This window comes from Triticum aestivum, chromosome 2B (genome assembly GCF_018294505.1).
Source record: "Triticum aestivum cultivar Chinese Spring chromosome 2B, IWGSC CS RefSeq v2.1, whole genome shotgun sequence".
In the NCBI taxonomy this organism is placed as follows: Eukaryota; Viridiplantae; Streptophyta; class Magnoliopsida; order Poales; family Poaceae; genus Triticum; species Triticum aestivum.
In genome coordinates this window covers 784,340,221-784,366,108 of record NC_057798.1, presented here as the reverse complement: position 1 = coordinate 784,366,108, position 25,888 = coordinate 784,340,221, and the positions used below count along the sequence as shown (strand labels likewise).

General features: G+C 46.0%; 1 long non-coding RNA gene across 2 annotated transcripts; it reads left to right on the top strand.

The window, feature by feature from the left end:
• The first annotated feature begins 1,774 nt into the window (after positions 1 to 1,774).
• Positions 1,775 to 2,694, top strand: LOC123047387 (uncharacterized). Of its 2 annotated transcripts, XR_006422979.1 has the most exons (4): positions 1,775 to 1,910; positions 2,006 to 2,091; positions 2,507 to 2,592; positions 2,684 to 2,694. It is a non-coding gene; the product is annotated as an uncharacterized lncRNA (long non-coding RNA). The 2 variants fall into 2 exon arrangements; XR_006422978.1 differs by lacking the exon at positions 2,684 to 2,694 and having other exon boundaries at positions 2,507 to 2,673.
• The last annotated feature ends 23,194 nt before the right edge of the window (positions 2,695 to 25,888 follow it).

Here is a 25,888-nt window from a genome sequence, read left to right as displayed (position 1 = left end):
TTGATCTTGGGTTCCTGGACACCTCTTATCTTTACCCTTCATTATTGCTTTGAGATTCGTACTACACAACTAACTTAGTACATGAATTTTTCTCTTTTTTGTTTCTTCAAAACAAAACAACATATGAACTTCAAACTTTCCAGAACAACAAAACATTCTTACTAGAATGTGGGATAAAACTTTCAGATTTTTTGGTCCAACAAAAATATTGAAAATGAGATTTATTTAATTAAAAAATTCTATTTTTAGTATTTATGATGCATGAAAAAATCTAATTTTTTTTCCCACATTCTTGTTAAGAATGTTTTGTTGCGCTGAAAAGTTTGAAGTTCATATGTTGAACTATATGAGAGAAACAAAAAAGAGAAAATTTCTTGCACGAATCGCGATGCAGAAATGGATGGCTAGATAAGGGGGTGCCCATGAGCCTATGCTCCACAATATGTTTTCGCAGTCCGGTACCATGCAACAAGCCACAGCCTCGCCCTCTCAGTCTTGTAGGCACGCACACACCAGCGCACACACATGAAATATTGTGAGTATCATCACTACATGTATGCACAGAGCTGAACACCCATGGCCGCCACGTCCACGACCAGTTTGTGGCCTCTATTTCTCTCTTTGTCCCCGGTCGCCTCATGATGAGGCCACTCGGCGTAGGAGCTTCGCTGCGATTGACCCTGTGCTCACCATGGGCGAGGACGTGCGAGCGTTGGCGCAGATGTCGAAGAAAGAGAAGGAGAAGACTGTCCGCAGCCAGGCTGACAGCGTCGGCCATGCATGGCAGCTGCCGGGGTGCCGTGGGAGGTCGCGGAGGCTGCTGGCTGCAGGATTTCGCTCAGGGCTCGCGCACGGCGCCGAGGCGGTTGGTCAGCGGGCGCTGGCATCAGCCGGCTGGGACGACCCAGTTTTTGTTGGTTTTTCTTTTCATGGGAATGGAGGTGTGCGGCACATGACTGGGCTAAACGGAAGGACGCGTCTGCAACGACGGATGGGCCCAGCTACAGCTTCCTCTCATGCGCCACGGTCCAGAATCTTCGCCACACGGAGACGTCCAGGAGACTTTAAATTCATGATTTTTTGTCTAAAAGGACCCCCTGCCGAGATGAATTGACAAAAGAGACTACCTCTGGATCAATTTGATAAAAAGGACCCCCTCAGCGGTGGCGGCAGGCGCGGCAGGCGACACGTGGCACCTGCCGCCACGCCAGGAGGCGGCGGGCCCTGCCGCCACCGCAGGAGGCGGCCACCCCAGCCGAACGGGTTCCCCACAGTGCGTCGCGGCGCGACGGAACGGGGCGGGCCAGGTGGGCCCTGCCGCCACCGGGCGAGGCGGCCAGCCCTGGCGCGGTCGCTGCCTGGCCGACAGCCTCTGCTGCGCCCGGGCCCCGCCAGTGGGCCTCGCCGCCACTGGCTGAGGCGGCCGCCCCTGCCGACAGCAGCTGGTGCACGCTGACTGCTGCACGGAAGGCGAGGTGCGGGCCCCGCCGCCACTGCTGCTGGCGGCGTCTTCCTGGCACAGATTCGCACGCGCGCAAACTGGCGGGGCGGGAATCACTCTGGCTCGTTGATTGTTGTTGCTTTTGCTGATTTCGACGCGCGGCAAACGACGAATTTCACGGGCGGGAATCACTCTGGCTTTGCTTTTGCTCCTTGCTTGCTGTTGCTGATGATGTTGATTTTCACGCGCGGGAATCCGAGGCTGCCGACACTACAGGGATCCTCTCCCTTTTTATATGCCATGCTTCAGCTCCGTGTGCAAGCACTCTGTAACCTCGTTCCTCTCCTTTGCTCTCTAAGTCTCTAAGTATAGAGAGAAAAAAAAGCTCAGTAAGCACTTTCACTCGTGATTTAGGGCGATTTAGAGTTGGATTTTGAGGATGATGAAGTTGAAGAAAAGATAGATTAAGGTAAGATCTATCCATTTTTGTTGGTTTCATTCGCATGCATGATGTTTTTAATTCTATTTGATTAGTTCCTAAGTGTGTATTCTATGTTGCTTTAGGCATTATTTCAGCACTTGGAGGAGTCATTTGGAGTTTCTGTAGTAGGAATAGCCGTGCAAAGTGAACTACGAAGTTGAAGATCAAGGTATGAGCTTTGCAATACATTTATTTATTTATGCATGCAGGGTGGTAATTAGTTCGTCCTTTAGCTCGTTATTAGCTATGTGATGGTAGTGCTTAGAGGTTAGAAATAATTTCAGACGAGAGATGTAGCATTTAAACTATTTTTTGAAATAGTAGGTTGAAGATGTTGCATCAATGTTAGGTGCGTCCATTACTATTGACATGCGGGAAATCTTAATATGGTAATTAAGAAAAAATTGTACTGTAATTATTTATTGCATGCGGTATGTTATTTCATGTGGTATGTTATTTTATGTGGTATGTTTATTAATAAGTCTATAGTTAGGAAACCGTATGTCTACTTTGTTATGTCGCAATAATCTAAATTTTATATGTTAAGATTAGGTGCTAATGTACTTAATGATGTATGTAATTAGGTAAAATAATTCATCTTAGTAGCAAACAAGGAGGAGAAGACGTGATTGAAGAAATTGTGTTTCCATTTTCGCTGTCCCATTTTGAGGTGATGAACACATACATGGAAGTGCTATTTTCATACTTTTGTTAGCAGGAAGAAAAATCCGTGTGTAATATTGTTGTTAATGTGATAATAGGTTGACGAGGTTTATATAGTATGGGCGACGGATATTTATTGAAACTATTTTGACGCTTAATTGCATTCGCAAGCATATCCATATTGGAGCTAAGGTGAAAAATGACACTGTAATTTTGTTAATATTTTTTGTATTGATGTATTATTGTGAATAATGTGCATGCTGCTGCAAATATTATTATTTGTAGGTAAATGATTGTTATCGTATGATGTGAAAAAAAATTATATAAAGCCGAAAGAAATTAAATGTTTTACTCATATGATATTAAAATGTTATTAACGTACTATTATGTTTACTGGTTGTTTGGATAGCGAGTAATTACCATGGGTTTTGTCATAACCTGTTGTAAGAAAAATAGTTTTTACTAATAGTCGTTAGAGAAAAAAGAGAGTTTTAGTTTGTGACGCTCATAGACGAGTTGGAGAAAAAAAATCTCTAAATACCTGTTAACCAAACAACCCCGAAAAGTCTAAGCAAATGATTCTAAAAACAAAATGAATATTTGTAACGAAAATACGATTATTATTTTAGTCGTCTGATATGTAAATATTGTCATCGTAGTACTACTAAATGTTCAGTTACTAATTGTTTGAAATGTAAAAATGTATTTTGGTTAGGTACTATGGAAAATTTATTAGTGTACTATGGGAACGTCTTACGGGATGGTCCTTTAGGGGTGGATGTGTCCTTGTGTGAGTCGACTATAGTTGTAGTTAGAGACATGGTGAACGTGGGTTACGCAGCTGTCAGAAGGTGCATCCGAGCGGTGTTTGGCCCAGGGATGCAGGGAAAAAAATGACAATGGAGGCCTTCGTCGCTGACGGAGCAAAAGATGGTACAGCTGCCCGTTGGGGTTTGCGGCCTCTCACAGGTGATCAGTCGTGGGGTCGTACGTGAGGTTTGCAAGCAATCCCAATAACCCAGTGTTTGGTCAGCCGATGGTGTATGTGGAGTTCATTTCGGTCACTGATGTTGCCGGATGCAGTAGCAGGGGCGGTGAGGTCGAGTTGGCCATCACATCAGCCCCTAGCATCGGCCCATCGGAACCGACGGGCGACCAGCCTGTGTATGACACAGGATATTGGTCTGCGGCCGTTGACATGAGTGAACACGTCGAGGGATTGCCGGAGGCGCTGGATGATGACGATCACTCTTCCGCGTCTTCCGAGTCAAGCGAAGAAGAAGATGTTCCTCCCCAGAGGGCGGTCGTGGCGTCACTACAACCTGGGTTTTTACAGGATATGAGCATCACAAATGAATTTCACTCTGTTTCTGGCCTAGAAGCGGGGAGTATGGAGGTTGGGCAGGTTTTCCCAGACAAGAAGTCTGCTTACCAAGCAATTAATAGGTATGCAATCGCCCTCCACCACCAGCAAAACGTGAAGCAGTCTGATAAAAAAGAGTTGAAGGTCATATGCATCCACACCGCGAAAGGTTGTCGCGGAAGAGTTCTCGCTAGACTGAAGCCTGGGGTATGTCAGTCATGGCATATCACAAAAATAGTGCAGCATAGCTGTGAGCAAACTGGGACTCTTTCAAATCACTGCAATGTGACTGCAAGATATGTGGCACAGGTGATGGAAACAATTGTGCAGGAAGTCTCAACATTAGTGTTAGGGCTTTGCAAAAAGATGCAGAAGATCAGATTGGCTTCCCTGTCAGCTACAGCAAGGCTAGGCATGCGAAGGAAAATATATTCAAGAACTTGTATGGAACCTATGAGGAGGCCTATTCTTATGTCCCCAGAATGCTTCATCAGATAGCAAGTGCTAATAGGGGGACTCAAGTTTGGCGGAGAGAACGTCAGAACCCAAAGAACCCGGCTGAGCTAATCCTGGACCGCTTATTCTGGGCATTCGCCCAGACTATACAAGCCTTCAGGCACTGCCGCCTGGTATTATCAGTTGATGGTACCTTTCTCACCGGAAAGTACAAGGGCACACTATTGGTGGCGATTGCAGCAGATGCAAATAATCAGCTTCTTCCTATTGCATACGCACTGGTCGAGAGCAAGAACAAAGATAGCTGGTTGTGGTTCCTGAGCTGCGTGAAGATGGGTGTCGTGAAAGAGCGTTCAGGTGTTTGCATCATCTCTGATTGCAACACAGGATTATTAAGTGCTCTTGACATAATTAAGCAGTCATTAGAAGAGTGGGGGTGGCCTGATCTAGAGGGAAGGTGGTGCATGCGGCATTTGGCAGCAAACTTTTACTCCAAATTCAAGAATAAGGATTGGTTCAAGTTATTCAAGAGGATGTGCATGCAGAAAACTCAAGCCAAAATGAATGCCATCTGGGCAGGTATCAATGGTGAGATCGAGCGCGCTGCCTTGCCGCAGAGAGAAGACCGGAGGAGTCGAAGGACGGCCATAAATTTGAGCCAGTGGATCGGCGAGAATTGCCCTGATTTGTCCAAGTGAGCGCAGGCTCACGACACCGGGGCTCGGTATGGAATAATGACCAGCAACATGTCAGAGGTGTACAATGGTGTTCTTAAAGGGGTGAGAGCCTTGCCTATCACAGCCCTAATTGAAGAAACTTGGAACCGAACATTGTCATACTTTGCAGACAGGGTTACCGTGGCTAAAGCACAAGTTGAATTGAACAAGCCATGGTCCAAGAAGATGCAAAGACATCTGGACGAGAAAGCAAAGAAGTCCCAAAGCCATGGGTGTAGGAAAGTGGACGCACTTAGAAATAAGTGGGAGGTCAATGTGCGAGCCAAGTACGTTAAGGGTCACCACAGAGGATCCAAAAAGCAAGCTGTCACCCTCGGCCCAACGTCATGTGAGTGCACGTGTAACAAGCCCAAGCTTGAGGGCTACCCTTGTAGTCATGTGCTCCGGGCGGCTGCAGATCAAAAAATCAGTGTTGAGCCATACATATCACCGTACTTCAACATGTACAATCTGTACAACACTTGGAATGGTGAGTTCTGGGCCTGGGGCATTGATATGAACTACAAAATGTTGTGTTCAGATGGGCCAAAATGGGTTCCGAACGCCGAATTGATGAGAACCGCCAAGGGACGACGTCAGTCTAGGCGTCATCGCAATGACATGGACCATAGCCAGATGGGAGAACCAAGGCGATGCCGCGTTTGTAGGTGTCCTGGACATTCACGTAGGGAATGCCCGTACCGAGCGAACAACACCGCATGATGTGTTATTGATCTCTTTGTGTTATTGTATTTATATTTATTTTAAATTGAATCTCTTTGTATTATTATACCCGTGATGTTAACTTCAGCTAATTAATATAAATTATATCTCTTTGTACTATTGAATCTCTTTGTGTTATTGTATTTATATTTATTGTACATTGAATCTCTTTGTATTTTCTTTGTATGTTTGTGTGCAGGCTATGGCTGAAGTGCCGCGGCTTTTGGAGGGGCCCCATGACGCCGGCCACCGTTGCCATCTATTTTTAAACCCAAATAAAGAACATGATTATCGGAGTTTCAGACTTCGAACCATAAAGAAAACCTGGCCAATACACAATTATTTCATTCCTCACCTTGACGCTTATGGACTACATGCTTTTGCTAGGCTCACATCAAGCGAAGACCAATCCCAGTTACGTTCGGACCCATCCCTTTTGACATCCCTCGTTGACCGGTGGAGACCTGAAACCCACACCTTTCACTTTCGTTTTGGGGAGCTTGCACCTACACTAAAAGATGTTTCTATGATCATTGCTCTTCCAATTAGAGGTGAGCCGTTAGTCTCTCCACGAGTGTCTAAAACTTGGGCACAAAATATATCAGACCGTCTTGGGATGGCAATGCCAGAATCACAACGTACTGGTGGCCCTCGTGGCATCCCACTCACCTGGCTTCATGATAACTTTCTTAATATTTCTAGCTTCGCTGATTCTGAGACGAGGAAAAGACATTTGTTTGCGTATTTGTTGTGGCTCCTCGGGGTTATGTTTCCAAATTCACATGGGGACGTACTTCTCCCTGGTCTCATCTACATTGTGGAGAAGATGGTAGATGAACCTTTACCCGAGCATCCAAAATACAGCTTCGGTTTTGCCATTCTATCTCATACATATAGAGGCTTGTGTGATGCCACACAAAAAACTTCCTTCGCAAAAAAAGCTCCATTACTTTGTGTCCCCTACGAGTTTCTACAGTTGTGGTCCTGGGAATACCTCCCTGTAGGACGACCTCGTATAACAAATCCCATACACCCATACGACTATGGCGAGGGCAGCTGTGTAACTATGGCGAGCAGGTGGACAAGGGCACGGAAACATTGGTCTCCAAGTATAGCGAAAAATTGTTACCCTATATACCACCAGCAGTTTGAGGCACTTGATGAGTCTGTAGTCACATGGAACCCATGGACTCAGGAGCATGTACAGATGGTCTTTAATATACGACCCATCACACCAGGCATGTTGACCGATAGTGCATTCTGGCTGACTCGCTGCTACTTATTGTTCATGTGGTGTGTTGAGCCTTACAACCCAGAGCGTGTCATGAGACAGTTCGGTCTGTATCAGGAGATTCCACCACCTTTTCCAAGATGTACTGACGAGAAAACCCATAAGTAAGATGTGACCTCCCTAAATAGTTAGTGTCCTTTTTAATTTACTGAACTCACACTTTGTTACATAATTTGCAGGCTAAGCAATATGGGCCACGGTTGGAGTCTTTACGATTGGAGGGAGCGCAACATTCAATGGGTACAGAAGTGGGAAAATGACGCGCTAGCAAATATAGTGTATCAACTTAGGTACATTTATTTATATTTTATTTACATTATTCATCACAACGGTTGATGTTATTATATAATTTGCAGACTGTATGATGGAAGTACAGCTCAAGCGTACAAGCAGTGATACTGCATCAGCACGTGTACAAGCCTGGCCGGTCAACCAGCTATGATACCAACAAATCTCACGCAAGAGGAGCAGATGCAGAGACCCGTCGAGCTGCATGCAACTTACTTTCATGACCGGGCGGTAATCACTAATAATTTTTTCATGTCCATCATTTCATAATCATTTCAGCCAAATAACAACAAAATATTTTTTCCAGCTTCAAACTGCCCACGATATAGGGCAGATGGCGACGAAAAGCATGCCGCCCAGGGCTGTCAAGTCATTCAATAAACGTGTTAAAGAATACATCGCAACAAAGTTGAGATGTGGTAGAGGCGACGACGTTGTCACTGGAGCGTACAACATGCCAGTACCGAGGTCAGCCAGACCAAGTGCAGCGCCTGTCCAGACCGAGCGAGGCGCGTACAAGCCATGGGCAGCGGGGGGAGGGTCCGAGTGCTACAACGACATTGCCACGACATGACTCTTCTCTGCCACTACATCGCTCTTCTTCGGTGTTGCTTCGTCAGGGGCAGACATCGCAGGACCATGGCATGGGCTTGGATTCGATGCCCGAGCTGTATCTTTCCCCAGACCCATATGCATACACAGGATATGGCACATACACTCAAGGTGAGGGATCTCAGCCGTATCTCTCCACGCGAGGGATCTCCATGCCCGAGGAGACTCGTGTCCCAGATTTAAACCAGTACCAGGTAGAATGTCCAGATAATACAGGCGAGGGATCTGATCAGGTAGGCATGTTTACATTTTAATGCATTTACAGTGATATTACATATTATCCTCTAACAGATTTTGTTTACAATGTTTCTATGTGCAGGGCATACCTGATGTACATTGGAACGATGAGTACACCCAACCTGGCGACAATGTTTACAATGTAGATACAGATTTCTTCAGAGAGGATGTTATTGGCCCATCTTTTATCCCCGAGGAGTCACAACAACCATACGCCTACAATTACGCATCAGGTTCGCAACAAGGATTACAGACTCCACCACCTATCAGGTTCACAGGAAGACCAACTGGAGTACGGTCGCGGTCTTCGTGTACCTCGACCACCTAATCGCTTGGAGCTTTCCGGCCCGAAGGGAAGGCCAGCTGGCCGTCGTCGACTACAATGATTCATCTATGTGCGACCCATTGTATCTATATATGTCTGTATCAGACTTTTCGAAATGAACATCTATGTATGCTGAAATAAAAATGCACCAGTCAGGAACAATTTTTCCCGCCTATATCTCTCGCCATACTATCCCGCTCCACTCTTCGGCTTATGTTTTCGCGCAACCCTTTCCCCTCAATATTTTCCCCGCCAACGCTTTCCCTCCATATGTTCCCGCCACCCGTTTCCCGCCAACGCTTTCCCTCCATATGTCCCCGCCACTCGTTTCCCGCCATATGTCCCCGCCACTCGTTTCCCCGTCTCCATCATCATGATCTCCATCATCGTGTCTTCATGAAGTTGTCACGCCAACGACTACTTCTACTTCTATGACTAACGCGTTTAGTAATAAAGTAAAGTAGTTTACATGGCATTCTTCAATGACATGCAGGTCATACAAAAAATAAAGACAACTCCTATGGCTCCTGCCGGTTGTCATACTCATCGACATGCAAGTCGTGATTCCTATTACAAGAACATGATCTCATACATCACAATATATCATTCATCATTCATCACAACTTCTGGCCATATCACATCACATGACAATTGCTGCAAAAACAAGTTAGATGTCCTCTAATTGTTGTTGCATCTTTTACGTGGCTGCAATTGGGTTCTAGCAAGAACGTTTTCTTACCTACGATTAACCACAACGTGATTTTGTCAACTTCTATTTACCCTTCATAAGGACCCTTTTCATCGAATCCGCTCCAACTAAAGTGGGAGAGACAGACACCCGCCAGCCACCTTATGCAACTAGTGCATGTTAGTCGGTGGAACCGGTCTCACGTAAGCGTACGTGTAAGGTTGGTCCGGGCCGCTTCATCCCACAATACCGCTGAAGCAAGATAAGACTAGTAGCGGCAAGCAAGTTGACAAGATCTACGCCCACAACAAAATTGTGTTCTACTCGTGCAATAGAGAACTATGCATAGACCTAGCTCATGATGCCACTGTTGGGGAACGTTGCAGAAAATTAAAATTTTCCTACGGTTTCACCAAGATCCATCTATGAGTTCATCTAAGCAACGAGTCATGGGAGATGCATCTACATACCACTTTGTAGATCGCGAGCGGAAGCGTTCAATGGAACGGGGTTGATGGAGTCGTACTCGCCGTGATTCAGATCACCGATGACCTAGTGCCGAACGGACAGCACATCCGCGTTCAACACACGTATGGAGCGGATGACGTCTCCTCCTTCTTGATCCAGCAAGGGGGAAGGAGAGGTTGATGAAGATCCAGCAGCACGACGGCGTGGTGGTGGATGCAGCAGAACTCCGGCAGGGCTTCGCTAAGCAACTACGGGAGGAGGAGGAGGTGTTGCAGGGAGGAGGGAGGCGCCAGGGCTTATGGGTGCGGCTGCCCCTCCCTCCCCTCCCTTTATATAGGGGCAAGGGAGAGAGGGGGCGCAGCCTTGCCCCTTCCTCCAAGGAAGGGGTGCGGCCAAGAGGGGGGGGAGGAGTCCATCCTCCCCAAGGCACCTTGGAGGTGCCTTCCCCCTTTAGGACTCTCCCCTCCCCAAGTCTCCTTGGCGCATGGGCCTATTGGGGCTGGTTCCCTTGGCCCACATAGGCCAAGGCGCACCCCCTACAGCCCATGTGGCCCCCCGGGGCAGGTGGACCCCCCCGGTGGACCCCCGAACCCCTTTCGGCACTTCCGGTACAACACCGATAAAGTGCGAAACTTTTCCGGCGACCAAAATAAGACTTCCTATATATAAATCTTTACCTCTGGACCATTTCGGAACTCCTCCTGACGTTCGGGATCTCATCCGGGACTCCGAACAACATTCGGTATGCTGCATACTCATATTCATACAACCCTAGCGTCATCGAACCTTAAGTGTGTAGACCCTACAGGTTCGGGAGACACGTAGACATGACCGAGACGGTTCTCGGGCAATAACCAACAGCGGGATCTGGATACCCATGTTGGCTCCCACATGCTCCTCGATGAAGTCATCGGATGAACCACGATGTCGAGGATTCGATCAAACCCCGTATACAATTCCCTTTGTCATTCGGTACGTTACATGCCCGAGACTCGATCGTCGGTATCCCAATACCTCATTCAGTCTCGTTACCGGCAAGTCACTTTACTCGTACCGTAATGCATGATCCCGTGACCAAACACTTGGTCACTTTGAGCTCATTGTGATGATGCATTACCGAGTGGGCCCAAAGATACCTCTCCGTCATACGGAGTGACAAATCCCAGTCTCGATCCGTGTCAACCCAACAGACACTTTCGGAGATACCTGTAGTGCACCTTTATAGTCACCCAGTTACGTTGTGACGTTTGGTACACCCAAAGCACTCTTACGGTATCCGGGAGTTACACGATCTCATGGTCTAAGGAAGAGATACTTGACATTGAAAAAGCTCTAGCAAAACGAACTACACGATCTTGTGCTATGCTTAAGATTGGGTCTTGTCCATCACATCATTCTCCTAATGATGTGATCCCGTTGTCAACGACATCTAATGTCCATAGTCAAGAAACCATGACTATCTGTCGACCAACGAGCTAGTCAACTAGAGGCTCACTAGGGACATGTTATGGTCTATGTATTCACACGTGTATTACGATTTCCGGATAATACAGTTATAGCATGAATAAAAGACAATTATCATGAACAAGGAAATATAATAATAACCCTTTTATTATTGCCTCTAGGGCATATTTCCAACAGGAAGAATGTAGTGGAGCCGAAGAGTGAAACTTTCAGAAGGACTGCAGAAAATCATCCATTTTTATGGACTGAGGAGAGCGAGGATGAAGATGATATCTTCATGCCGCCGCTTCCGGGTGCTGCATCATCAAAGGGCAAGAGTTCTGCATCGTCTAAGGGCAAGAGTACTGCATCCTCGAAGAGCAAGAGTTCTGCATCGTCCAAGGATAAGAGTTCTACATCCTCGAAGGGCAAGAGTTCTGCATCGATGGAGGATGACGATGATGCCTTCATGTAGTTTTTAAGCTGTATTCCAGTTCTACCGTTTAATTCGGATGTACTTGCATTATTAGTTTGTACTCTCTTATTGTAGGGCATTATGTTCTATCTTAATTTTATTTTGTAGTTGTTGCACGATGTTCGATATTAGTGGAGGGAAAGAAAATGCCACTACTTTATTCTAAAACTATATTTTTTTCCACAGCGGCACGGCACAACTGAAAATAAAATACATTGTAGGAATAAACCTACATTTAACTCCTGAAATAAAGCTACATTAAAGTGCAGAAATAAAGATACAAATGATTGCGAAATTTAAAATACTACCACAAGAATCTACTGAGTCCAGCGTGGATATTTTCCTTTTCCATCGCCAGCTTCTTCTGCTGCCTTGGCCTCATGAGCCCTTTCTTTCTTTCTCTGCCTCTCCACCTCACGAGCCTCCTTTTGCTGTCGTTCCTGCTCCTCCATGCGACGAGCCTCTTCCCTGTTTTTCCTTCCCATTTCCTAAAAAAAACGGTGTTGCTCCACATAGTATTCTTTTAACTCTCTCTCTTGCTCTGCTTTCTCCTCAGTTTCCGCCTTCTCGCGTCGCTCTTCCGCAAATAAACTATTCCATGCACGGCGACTTCTTTCACGAATCTCAGTCACTGCCCAAGCCGGCTTCTCCGTGTCAATCCAATGATAGTACATGCACAGAGGCGAAGGAGACTACAACAAGAAACAAGAATGTTACTAAAGAATCAATGAAAATACCAACAATATCTATTCGTGATGGTTAAAGCATACCGGAGGCTTGTCGTACTCTGAAATAGCTACGGCAGGATCTTCCTCATAATTAGCGCACATGAAAAACTTCATGCCCAACCAATATGAAAAATCCGTCACCTCCTTCACCTTGCAAAGATCGCCACACCAACACCACAGGACTGCCACCCCAGGAGGCAAACTTGCAGTCTTTATTTTCCTCGGCCTAATGCTTTGATCCGAACAAGGCAAACTCATATCGACTGAAAAAAGTGTGTACACACTTTGCGCACTGGCGATTTCTAGGATGGCTGGACGAGAGCCTCGGTGTCTTCTTTTATCGGCTCAGACGATTAATGATGGCGAGAAAATAAGCGAGAACAGAGGAAATTGGGCGGGATATTTTAGGATCCCTGTAGTGTCGGCACTACAGAACCAAAAGCAGGCATCAGTGTCCATATCCCCGCGCGGAAATCACGCTCTTGGGTGCTGTCACCTCACCTGCAGCAGCAATTTTCAAAGCATGGGAATGAGCGCCATTTGCCTCAGTTCTCATGTCGGTCACACTGCAGATCCACACTGCAAGGAATCAGCCTAGTTTGCAACAGCGAGCCCGTGAAATTAGCACACCGCATCGGATTCCCGCTCAATCATGAAAATCAGCATCATTAGCAACAAGCAATCACATACACGTGGGAATCAACGCCATTTACCACAGTGCTCATGTCGGCTCGGGAATCAGCGCGCGCATGCAGCAACGGCCGCCTGCACTAGTGGCGGCGGGGCCCACGCCTCGGCAACCGAGCAGCACCAGCTGTCGGCCAGCACTGTCAGCCAGGTGAGGCCGCCTCAGGCTGTGGCGGCGAGGCCCACTAGCGGGGCCCGCTCGCAGCAGGGCCTATCGGCCAGGCAGCGACCGCGCCAGGGCTGGCCGCCTCGCCCGGTGGCGGCAGGGCCCACCTGGCCCGCCCCGTTCCGTCGCGCCGCGACGCACTGTGGGGAATCCGTTCGGCTGGGGTGGCCGCCTCCGGCGGTGGCGGCAGGGCCCGCCGCCTCCTGGCGTGGCGGCAGGTGCCACGTGTCGCCTGCCGCGCCTGCCGCCACCGCTGAGGGGGTCCTTTTTGTCAAATTGATCCAGAGGTAGTCTTTTTTGGCAATTCATCTCGGCAGGGGTCCTTTTGAACAAAAAATCTAAATTCACACGGCGTTTGCCATGGGCCCCACTGTATCGCCCTGTTCCGTACCATATACGATGAATTACTCCGATTTTCACGGTCCACAACCCACCATTAAATGCCACTTTTCATGCAGCCCAAAACAAGAGCGGACGCACATGATTTCGGGTCCAGCTGTGTCCGGGCACCAAATTGCCGTGTCCTACTACCACTGGCTAAACTGGTCAGCTTTGTAACATTTCAACAATGCTACCTCTAGCAACCACCAAACACTGGGACGCGGAGGAATTGATCCCGGGCACCAGTTATCCTGGATGAACAGTAAAATCCGAAAAAATAGTAAAAAAATTTAAAAAAATCTGAACTTTTTTGTCAAGAAATTTTGATGTTTTTTCTACACGCGTGCCAATTTTCGTGATGAAATGACATTTGTGGAGGTGTCAGCAAAAAAACAAAATCATGCTCCAAAAAAACTGTTTTTGGAAGCATTTTGGAGCATCGATTTTGTTTTTTTTGCTGAGACCTGCATGAATGTCATTTTGTCATGAAAATTTGTACGCATGTAAAAAATATATCAATGTTTGTTACCAAAAAATTTCAGATTTTTTTGAACTTTTTAAATATTTTTTTGTTTGCACTGTAGCAAAGGGTGCCTGTGAGCTCGAGCTCACAATAGCACTTTCGCAAAGACTGCCCACAGAATCTACGTGCACACAACAATAACAAAGAGGGACCAAGCAACGGCAACTTGAATCTTGAAGGAACAGAGGTCGCACACGCCGTGGCTCGTGCCATGGTTCTCCGGCTTGAACGCAGCTGTACCCTCCCGAGAAAACCGGACAGAGAGGCGACTAGAGCAACCAACAGTTTCTCTCCTAAGTCCACGGAAACAACCCGCCTCGAGAGCTCGATTGCGCCATCCGGTCCGCCGGGCGGTTCTCCGTCTCGACAACGAAGCAGGACGATCTTCTCAGCTACACCGGAGGTGAGGGCGATGTCTATTCCTCGGTGGTTCTCCGGCCACAATCCCTCGATGACCTTCAAGCTGATTGTGGCCTCGACAACTAATTTTAGAAAAAGTGACGAAGAAACTGTACTATATAATGGGGAATCAGCTGGCCAAAAGTTAGATTTTATGATGATGATGTTTTGTAAAGCCAGAAAGCCAGATGCCATTGTCGATGACAAGGAGACTATGCACAACTAACCAAGCTTAATGGGCTTATTTCTCCTCTTTCATATTCTTTCATACCATCATAGAAAAACCTCGAGCTAGAAGATGGCACATCTTCGCGACCACACTGAACTAACTTTCTCCATGCATGGAACATGAAGATCAGCATGCACTGATTTATGAAAGAGACAACCTAGCATGGGCGGCAGGAGCCACTCAGGCTAGCCAAGAAGACTGCCAATGAAACCACACCCCAAGGCCAATTAAGCCTTGAGGGATGAACAAGACACAGGCAAGTCATTCTTGGCTATCAGAGATAAGGCCCTTGCAGACATGTAAGGCTTGCTCTCTGCTAATGCATTACCACTACTCAACTTCGGTCTCTTCAGTTCTTGGTTTGTAGTATTTCTTCCAGCCAGCGTCTATTTATATACGCACGTCCAAGAGAACAAGATCTAGTCGTGTTCGGTGCATGTAGGCACCTACCAGAGTATCTTATCATTTCTCCCTTTTGGGCTAGCAGAATATATTCTACAGTAGATGTCAACTTATATGGAATGTCAAATATCATGATATACAACTTTATGTTGCATTTTGAATTATATGATTTTTCCTTGGGACTTGTGAGATGGGAGCATTTTGACTCCTCTGAAAGTGAATCATGATATGATGCTCAAATCTGCTTAAAGCTAGCCAGCATGATCAATCCCATATCTTTGCTAAAAGGACAGGAAAAGTTGAATTGCTTCTCTGATTTACCACATTATCACTATAGTGTTCAGACAGAGGGATGGCACTACTCTTTACACAACATGGAGCGATAATTTCGTCTTCAGATAAGCCAAAAAGGATGGGGACCTGGAATGACCAAGTACATATGACACAGATCAGTGCGATACTAAAGACGGAAGAGGCTAAAAAATTTCTCAAGCATATACCTGTTCATATCAGCAATCAGTGGACTTGCATAAATGATGGAGCTAACTTAAGGTGTGCACATAATTCAGGGCATAGATAAAAGCACTTCACTTAAGTTGAAGTCTTCTTTAGCGAAAGAAAAAAAACAATTATAAACATCAATAATTTGAAGAAAAATATATTTTAATCTAACAAACCAAGCTACTCCGTTGACAGATATAAAATATGGTAAGCATTTCTATTAAAATAACATTTCACTGTGCTCCCTCTATGGTGTTTCTCAGCAGTTTGAAGAATTAATATGCCAGTGAAATTCCGGGTAAAAGCAAAAGTATTAGCATCGCTGATACCTAATGCCACATGATATCTATGTGGACAAGTTCGAAGCTATTTCCAGTTGTATCAGAGATGAACAGATGTTCAAAACGAAAATTTTGCAGAAGCCATACATGGATCCCATGATTGTTCTGTGAATTTCAGGCGATACTCGTGTTTTGTCACAACGTTGACTGTAAGGAGCTATCATAAATATGCTTCTAAGAGGTGTCGGTGAAGTTCTTGCTGGGTTTTTTCCTTCATGATTATCACAGCAAAGAGTATGCCATTGTTTAATGAAATAGTCATGCTGCAAGGAAAGCAACATAGGACATGCTTATAGATCTGGCGGGTCACGTTTTCACTAGATATATCTGTGATAGATGCTGCAACATACCTTTGGTCCAGCCATTTTCTCTAGTTATATTACATCATTATTAAGCTCTTGTTGATGTCACTTATAATAAAATTTACATTCATTAATCTTCTTAGTACAAATGCTTGATCCACAAGGCTTACATTGCAGTGCAACAAGGTATGCTTGAAATCCTCTTTGGTCCAGGACTTGTAGAAGTCCATCCATCCACAACATCACAGACCCAGGTTCTAGCTCTGCGCCTAAAGATTACTTTTCTTTTTGGTTGTATTAATTAAAGAGTTAAATACACTAGAGGTGTCTTAACTTGTCATGAGCAGTCAGTTTAATGCCTAAAGTTGTAAAATACATGAAACTGGTGCTCGAACTTGTTCAGTTGTGTAAATACGGTGCCTCCTCCCGTATCCGAACATACGTCCAGCCCGCGTGGCCTGCCAGCATGGTGGTGACCCACCTGTACATGGCTGATAGGGGGGAAAGTGAGGAGTTTAAAACATGGAAATAACATGGATTTTTTTTCATCATGGTGGAGTTTAAAACCTGCCACCTCCTCGTCAACTACGGCTCCATCTGTGCTCTCGGCCAAAATATGCATTGCGTTCACCTCTTAGCTTGAAAGCTATGTAGACGCTTTCCATGTATCACTCTGAGAAAAAAAAATGATGTGGGTCCATAGAAGCGCCATATATAAATAAAAATTGTTTGGAGAGGTACATTGCAACAGAAGTTATTTTTTGGAGTATGGTGGCCACTACGCACGCTTTTTTAAAGGCTAAAAACTGGCACTTAAATGTTTCAGAAATAGCTAACTGTTTTCGCACAAAAACGTATGCATATGCTCTAAGTAACTTTCAAATTTTGTTTGAAATTAGGTTATATTATACCCTCCAGAAAAACAAAAATATGGCCAAAAAACAAGCTGAATTTTATATGAATTTGTCTTTTTATCTCTCACATACAAGCACAGATATTGATCAAAATTGACACAGATATATTACATGATAACAAGGGCTCGGGTTCAATACTGTATCACGCATTTTTTTTCTTTCTAATTTGTGAGGTTTTCCTGCATGCCATGTGGGTTGGACGTACGTCCGGATACAGATGGAGGCACCGTATTTGCACGGCCGAACAAGTTCGAGCACCATTCGTGTATTCTGCAACTTTAGGCACTAAACTGCCCGCGTAGGACAAGTTGTGGCACCTCAAGTGTATTTAACTCTTAATTAAACTACCAGAACTGATAAGAAATAACAACATTCCCGGGAAACTTCGATGCAGAATCTACCAAAATGGACGACCCTGGGCTTGTAAAGAACACTTCAAAACAAAATGGACCAAGACTGCCCGAGCTTCAGCATTTCAGTCAGCTTCACAGGAAAGCTGCAGCTTCAAGCTTCGGCTCCAGCGTCTCTGTTCATCTTCTCACCTGCATTCACCCCATTCCTACAGGCCTAAATAAATTTCTGCTGATATTTCGCACTGTTTGCACGTCGACAATGGTGCTTTTTGTACGTATGGCTGCACTTGTTTAATCCTTTTTTGTTTCTTGAGTGATACAGAAGACTACCAAAATAACGGCACTTGCAACATACACAAGCTTAAACGTAAATCTGAAAAAATACATATACTACTAACAAAGGAGAGTACCATAACATCTCTTCACCCAGATAACATGATGATCACACAGAAACAGTTCAACAGCCTAGGATTACTACCACCCAAAAAATGGCTAAAAGGACAGAGCTTCGAAATATTCAGACAACTGTGACTCTTGGAAATCTTCAGGGTTGTGCGACCATTGTCATGATTATTTGCACTTCATAGTTTTCTTTTCATGATTATCATGGCAGCGAGTATGTCGTTGTTCATTGAAATAGTCAGTCTGCAAGGAAGAAACTGGCATCAAAATGCTAACCGGAATCCATTTATTCCTGATAGATATGGCTGAAAATTACAAATCCCTTTTATAACCTCTTTTGTTTCTATTAAACCACCAGAAGTGATGAGAAGTAACAGCAACATTCCCGGCAAACTTTGATGCACAGTGGACAACCCTGGGACTTTGTGATTACGAACTCTTTGAAAGCAAAACGTACAGAGCTTGATACAAACTGCTGCAGCTTCATTGTTTTTTTCTGTGTTGATCTTACCTGAATTTCACCAAATTCCGACGAGACCAAATAATGTAGTGTTTAATCCTTTTCTTGCTTCCTGAGCGATACAGAAGACTGCCAAACAACGGCACACAGTGTGGATCAACATAGAACATGATTTACAACAGGCACAAGTTTACATCTCAGAAAATAAACATGATCATGCAGATACAGTTCAACAGCTTAGGGATGCTACCACTGGCTAAACTGAGTGAATAGCAAAAAACTACCACATTACGGGCTATCGTTCCAAAAAACTATCGCTTTTTTTAATTTTTCAAAAAACTACCACAAAAATGGTGGGCTGTTCCAAAAAACCCAAGTGACTGAACCATTAAGTTTTAAACGAAATTATGACAGCTCGGGTCCACTCGTCAGGTTGACCGTTATTTTTGACCGTTAGGTTGACCGTTAACAGGTTATGACAGGTGGGCCCCACATATTTTTTAAGTGCATTCAGGTCCCTATAGGAAAAATAAAAGCAATCAGGTCCCTGTAATTTTATTAAAAAAACAATCGGGTCCCTGCAAGAAAGTATAAAAAGCAATCGGGTCCCTGTCGGCGAGCTCATCGCCGGAGCCGACGAAGGGACCCTGTGCACGTCGTCCGACCTTGCTCTGGAGGCGGAACTCGAGGGCATTCCGGCCGCTGCACACGGCGGAGCCGCTGCTCCTGCTGCTGCACGCGGTGGCTCCCGCTCCTCCCGCTCTTCCGCAGCTGCTGGTGGGTCAGCCGCACCCTGCAACGACCACGGGCCGTCTTCGTCTAGCTCGGCGTCGCGGAGCTTCACGCAGTGGCGGCTGCCGGTGCACCACCCGCCGCACGCGTCCTCGTCGATGTCAGTGGCAGGAGGTGGCGGCCACGCGGTGGCTCATGGCACGGAGGAGAAGTTCGCCGAAGGGGAGGTGGTGCCGGGCATGGCTGCTCCGGTCTTGGTTCTGCCTGGATCTCCTGCCCGGCGCTTGGAACCACGCCGCCTCTGCCCGGATCTGCTCGGCCGCCGCCTAAAATCCGTCGCGCCGCCACGTCTCGCCGGAAACCAGCGCCACGCACAGGGTGCGCAACGCAGCTTTGGCCGCCACGCGAGAGGGGGCGTGTGGAGCTATGGGGAGGTAGGAGGAGGCATGGGCTGTGGAGCTGCTCACCGGTTGCCTCCGCCGGCGGAAGGGAGGTGGCCGTTGTTATGCCACCGCGGCCATGCAGCCATGGCTCGGGAGGGGGAAAGATAAGGGAGGGAGAGGAAGAGAGGGAAGAGAGAGCTTACGTGTGGGCCCTACGTGTAAGATAACGGTCAAACAGACAATCAACAAATGGTTTGGTTAGGAGTGGGGCCGACCTGTCATAATTTGAATTAATTCTAAACCACATGACAATTTGGGTTTTTTGGAACAGCCCACCATTTTTGTGGTAGTTTTTTGAAAAATTAAAAAAAGCAGTAGTTTTTTGGAACGATAGCCCGTAATGTGGTAGTTTTTTGAAAAATTAAAAAAAGCAGTAGTTTTTTGGAACGATAGCCCGTAATGTGGTAGTTTTTTGCTATTCACTCGGCTAAACTAGACAGCTTTGTACTTAACATTTCAACGACGCTAGCTCTAGCAACCACAAAACACTACCCACACAATCTACGTTCGCACGACAATAACAAAGAGGGACCAAGCAACGGCGACTGGAATCTTCTTGTCTACGCCGGAGGTGAGGTTGATGACTATTCCTCGGCGGTTCTCCGCCCACGATCCCTCGACGACCTTCAAGCTTATTGTGGCCTCTACAACTAATTTTGGAAAAAGTGACGAAGAAACTATACTGCATAATGGGGAATCAGCTGGCCAAAAGTTAGATTTTATGATGATGATGTTTTTTAAAGCCAGAAAGACAGAAAGCCAGATGCCATTGTCAATGACAAAGGACACTATGCACAATTAACAAGACTTAGTGGGCTTTTTTCTCCTCTTTTATAATCTTTCATGCCATCACAAAAAACCTGAGTTTTTTTTTGACGGAACCTCGTCAGAGGGAGGGGAGCTCCCTCATTGCATTAAGAAGAAGAGAATTGATCCAGTTAATAAGGGAAACCAGACCCAAAAACCCGAGTTAGAAGACGGTACCTCTTCGCGACCACACCGAACTAATGTTCTCCATGCATGGAACATGAAGATCAGCATGCATTGATTTATGAAAGAGGCAGCCTAGCATGGGTGGCAGGAGCCACTCAGGCTAGCCAAGAAGACTGCCCATAAAACCACACCCCAAGGCCAATTAAGCTGCCTTGAGGGAGGAAGAAGACACAGGTAAGTCATTCTTGGCTATCAGAGATAAGGCCCTTGCAGCCATGTAAGGCTTGCTCTCTGCTAATGCATTACCACTACTCAACTTTGGTCTCTTCAGTTCTTGGTTTGTAGTATTTCTTCCATCCAGCATCTATTTATATACGCACGTCCAAGAGAACAAGATCTAATCGTGCTCGGTGCATGTAGGCATCTACCAGAGTATCTTATCATTACTTCCTTTTGGGCTAGCAGAATATATTCTACAGTAGATGTCTACTTATATGGAAAGTCAAATATCATGATATACAACTTTATGTTGCATTTTGAATTATATGATTTTCTTTTCTTGGTATTTGTGAGATGAGAGCATTTTGACTGCTCTTAAAGCAATTCCTGATATGATGCTCAAATCTGCTTAAAGCTAGCTAGCATGATCAATCCCATATCTTTGCTAAAAGGGTAGAAAAAGTTGAATTGCTTATCTGATTTACCACATTATCACTGTAGTGATCAAATAGAGAGAACACATTACTCTTTGCAGAGCATGAAATGATAGTTTCGTCTTTATAGATAAGCAAAAAGGATGGAAACATGGAATGTTCAAGTACGTATTACACAGATCAGTGTGATACTAAAGACAAAGAGGCTAAGCAATTCAGGTTTAAAGAAAAAAGTACTAATATGCGAGTGAAATTCAAGTTAAAATCAAAAGATGGTATCTATGTGGACAAGTTCGAAGCTATGTCCAATTCTATCGGAGATGAACAGATGTTCCAGACGGCAATTTTGCAGAAGCCATGCATGGATCCCATGATTGTTCTCTGAATTTCAGGCGATACTCGTCTTCTATATCAACTTTCGCTGGAAAAAGTTCTTACTAGCTTTTGGTTGTAGGCCTCCTCATAGGAGCAAGAGTTTTTACCTTTTCAGCTCAATAATTTGTTGTCTTTTCATTCTTTTTGAGTGTGGATTTTTTTTACCCCCATACCAGTGTACCCTCTATCTAGACCATTCAGTTTGTGTCAAGATTCGTGCTATCTTTATATAGGAATTTCTCTGTTTTGTTTCTTCAAAACAAGAGAACATTTGACCTTGAAACTTTGCAGATCAACTGTACACACATGTCACTCATTGTATAAAATGCATTCTAGCATGCAATGTCATATATAGCGCTAAGTATGCACATCGTACCTAAGTACCTATTTCCTTATGCTTCAAGGATCTTATAATCAATCTCTAAACACACTTACTTGCGTGGTTTGAATCTTTGGTATGTTCATGTTTTCTGTGTGCAACATGTCATGTAGTTATTGTTAACGAGGACTTCCTGTCAATCGTTCCTGCAAACTCTTGTATTATAGATTGCAATGTAAGTTAGTGAACTACTACTCTATCTAAGGATAAAAAAGATGCATATTTATTTGACTCCCCATTTAAGTCCACATGAAAAAAACTCATTTGAAGGGTGGTGTCATGTTAGTATCATCTTATTCTTTTCCACAACTTTGGACCATGTCAAGAGGTCATTCATCAATAGAAAATCATATTATCCCTATTATCCCTAAAAGAACAGAAAATCATATTATCCCTAAAATAACAGAAAAACATATTATCCTTAAACAGAAACCATAGTATTTCTCTGAATCTTAGTATTCTTTACTCTAAAATAATTGACAGTAGGAAGAAAAATATATCATATAACATGGTAAATGCATTTGGTAATAAGAGTAGACCAATTGCTATTGAAGAACACAAACACAATCAGCGATGTATATATGTCGATGCATATAGAAAACTCAGATTCCAACTTGGTCACTGTGCCAAAGCAATGAGAGTGGATTTCTCCCGTTCATAGATTAGTGCATTGATCACTATGGATGAGCCCCCTTTTTGCAGCCTTTTGTAGCTTTTGGCACCTCCACCTATCCCACCACTCATCCTTTTATTTTTGATGTTAAATATTTAATGTTATATATATTTTTTGAATGATAAGTCCAATTTAATTCTCGTTTTCAGATTCGTGTTGCTCGTGACACAAGGCTTCCAAATAAGATCAATTTTGAATGTGTTTTGACGAGTTTTGAAAATCCATTAAGTTTCAACTGTTGAAATTTGGTACGCGCGAAAGACAAAATCGCAGATTCAAAAACTAAAACTTAAAACTTGGTGTGCCCTTGTGTGAAATCCGATGACTTTATGGATCACGAGCAAAATGGGGTAGTTGGGCAAGTCAACTATTAAAATTTAATAGAAACAATCATAAATTTAGCAAGTTTCAAAACTAAAACCAAACCCTAAACCATGAACTCTAAAGCCCTAAGCCTAGAACCATAAGAGCATCTCCAGCCGTTCGGGGCGAAAAAAGGCCGCCTCAGGGCGAACCGGCGCAAGTTTGGCGCTTGGTTGCGGCTCGGTCCCCATTCGTCGCCCACAAGGTTGCTCCGAGTTCGGCGAAATTACGTAGATCTGGTACGAACTTGGTGAAATTTTATTGAAATTTGTACAAAAAAGTAAAAACATGCAAATTACGCCAAACTAAAGCCAAACTATGCCGCTAGCCACTACCCCGCGTCCACCGCCCGCCATCTACATGCCGAGAAGCCTGTAGAAGCGGGTGTAGTCGTCGCCGCCGCCGTCGTCGTCGTCGTCGCGTGCCCTGCCGAAGCCACCGTCCCTTCTGCAACCCTGCCCAGGGTCGCCGACGCGCGGCCGGGAGCTGGACGGCCCGGCCTCTTTCTCCTCGTCGTTGTCGAGGACGATGACGCCGCCCTCCTCGCGGCCGCGTCGCCGGGCCTGGAGTTCTGCGTACGCCTGGCACTGGCGGCGCACCTGCTCGCGGACGTAGTCCTCCTTCGCCCACTTCAGGGCGGACTCGTCGTCGGGAGCCACCATGTTGGTGTGCTCCGGCTTCACGGGAGCAGGCCCGGCTCGGGCTTCGGTTGGACCAGGCGAAGGGAGTGCGGGAAGGGGCAGGCGCCCTCGTTGATGACGAGGGCGCCACTGCGGGTGCAGCGCCGCTGCGGCGTGTCCTCCGGCTCTGGCTTGACGGGGCGGAGAGCCGGCGAGCCGGAGCCCGACGATGAAGACGTCGGCTCCATTCGCCGCGGCTTCCAGGAACTGCCGCGGTGGCGAGAGAAGGACGGACGCGTCGGGTACTCCAGCTGCAGCACGTTGCCGGTCTCAATGTGGCCGAGGACGGCCTCAAGGGTGCGACCGGGTACGCCCCACCACTCACGCCGTCCTTCGGTGTTGAGGCGGCCGCGGGGAATGATGTCGTTGACAGAGGCGATCTGCTCCTTGCGGCGGCACTAGAAGTACATCGTCCACATCGATTCGCTGTCGGGCGCGTACCTCGGGTGGTTCCGCTGCTCCTCCGTCGGGGAGGAGCGGATGCGGGCGATCTCCGCCCGCCGTGCTGCCCCTTCGGGTACCGGCGGCACCGGGACGCTGCCCGCGCTCAGCCACCACGCCCCGGCACGCGCATGTCAGGGGGCGTCGGGTACTCGGCCTCGTAGAGGAGGCGTGCCTCCGGCTCTTGGATCGAGGTGTCGGCGGCCGAAGCCGTTCGCCACTGCACCATCACCTGGGAACCTCTCGGCCATCTTTGCTTCGATCTTCGGCGGGAAGGGGGGTGGCTTTTGCGGGAGGGGGAGGGTGTGGCGTTCACCGGCGGGGAGTGGGCGCCTTTTATAGCCCAAGCGGGGCGTCCGGGAGGAGGCATGCCAGGCGATGCGTGGCGGGAGCGGGCGGGACGCGCGTCGGGGGTGCCTTCACTGCGTCGCCCGTGAGGCATCAATGGAGGCTGACCGGCGCGGCAGCGCGACAGTCTTGGCATTGATTCCCGCGGGAACCGAGGCGATGGGGGCGACGACGGCGTCTCGCTGACTAGGCGGGCCCGTCCCTCGTTCGCGCCAAAAACGCTCGCCCCGGCGCCCCGAGCGCCCCCCAGCGCGCCGGGTTCGGCCTGGGTCCGCCGGCACTAACTTCTGCCCAAACCGGCGAAAAATGGGCTCTTGGGGACGCGACTGAGCCGTTTTTTCGACGCCGTCGCAAAAAAATTACCTTGGGGCGCCGTGTTGGGGGCACGGCTGGAGATGCTCTAAAACCGTAAAAGCATATGAAATTTGGTAAAACATACGATTACCAAGTTTTAGTGTTTGAATCTTAGTTTTTTTTAAAGTTGTCGAAATGTCTTCAAAATTGGTTTTGTTCGAAAGTTCTCGTCGCGACGAACACAAATATGCAAAATAATAATAATTTAGATTTTCGGTTCGAAAGATATAGTAAATTGAAACTAGAAGATGAATGAACGAGGCATGAGAGGTGAGATGGGTGACGCATGTAACTCTCCGACAAAAGCATGCATGCATGGGGCACTCATTAATTTATGAGTCAATTACACCACCGATACTTAAACTTGACATAAAAAATTACTTTAGTGCTAAAACTTGTGGCATACATTGAACGGGTGTTAAAACTTGGTTGGGGCGTGCATATACAGTGCAAATCTCGCTCGTATATGCCCACAGCGCTGACATGGCTTTGTATATCTATACTCTGCCCACGCGGCAGTTATTGAGTCACTTCTGTCAGCTAGTAGGAGAAATTATTAGTAGTTGCCTGTGTGGCATTGGCTGGGTCCCACCTGTCAGCCAAAGAGCATATATAATATTAACAATAAAAAAATACTGCGCTTTCCTGTTTGAACCAGCAACATTGGCCTTACATGCACTCATGTCTAGTCAACTGGGCGACTTTAGTTATCATAATTGGACGCACAGCCTTCATATTCATTAACTAAAATAACATATATTTATTATAATTTTAATCCAAAGGAAAAGGAAGTAGAGGGCGTTCGAACCAGCAACAAAACTTTCCCAGTGCGGGTGGCTATCCAACAAGACAAATAACTCGTTTTCTGAGAGCTACATGACCAATAACTTTTGATGTTTTAATATAAGTTCATACATATATTTTATATCCTTTCAACCGAACAGCATACATTGAAATTGTAATCCAAAGAAGAAGGAACTAGCATAAATTAAAATAATCACATATTATTTGAAAACAATTCATTTAACTTTAAAAATATGAATTATAAAAACGGTA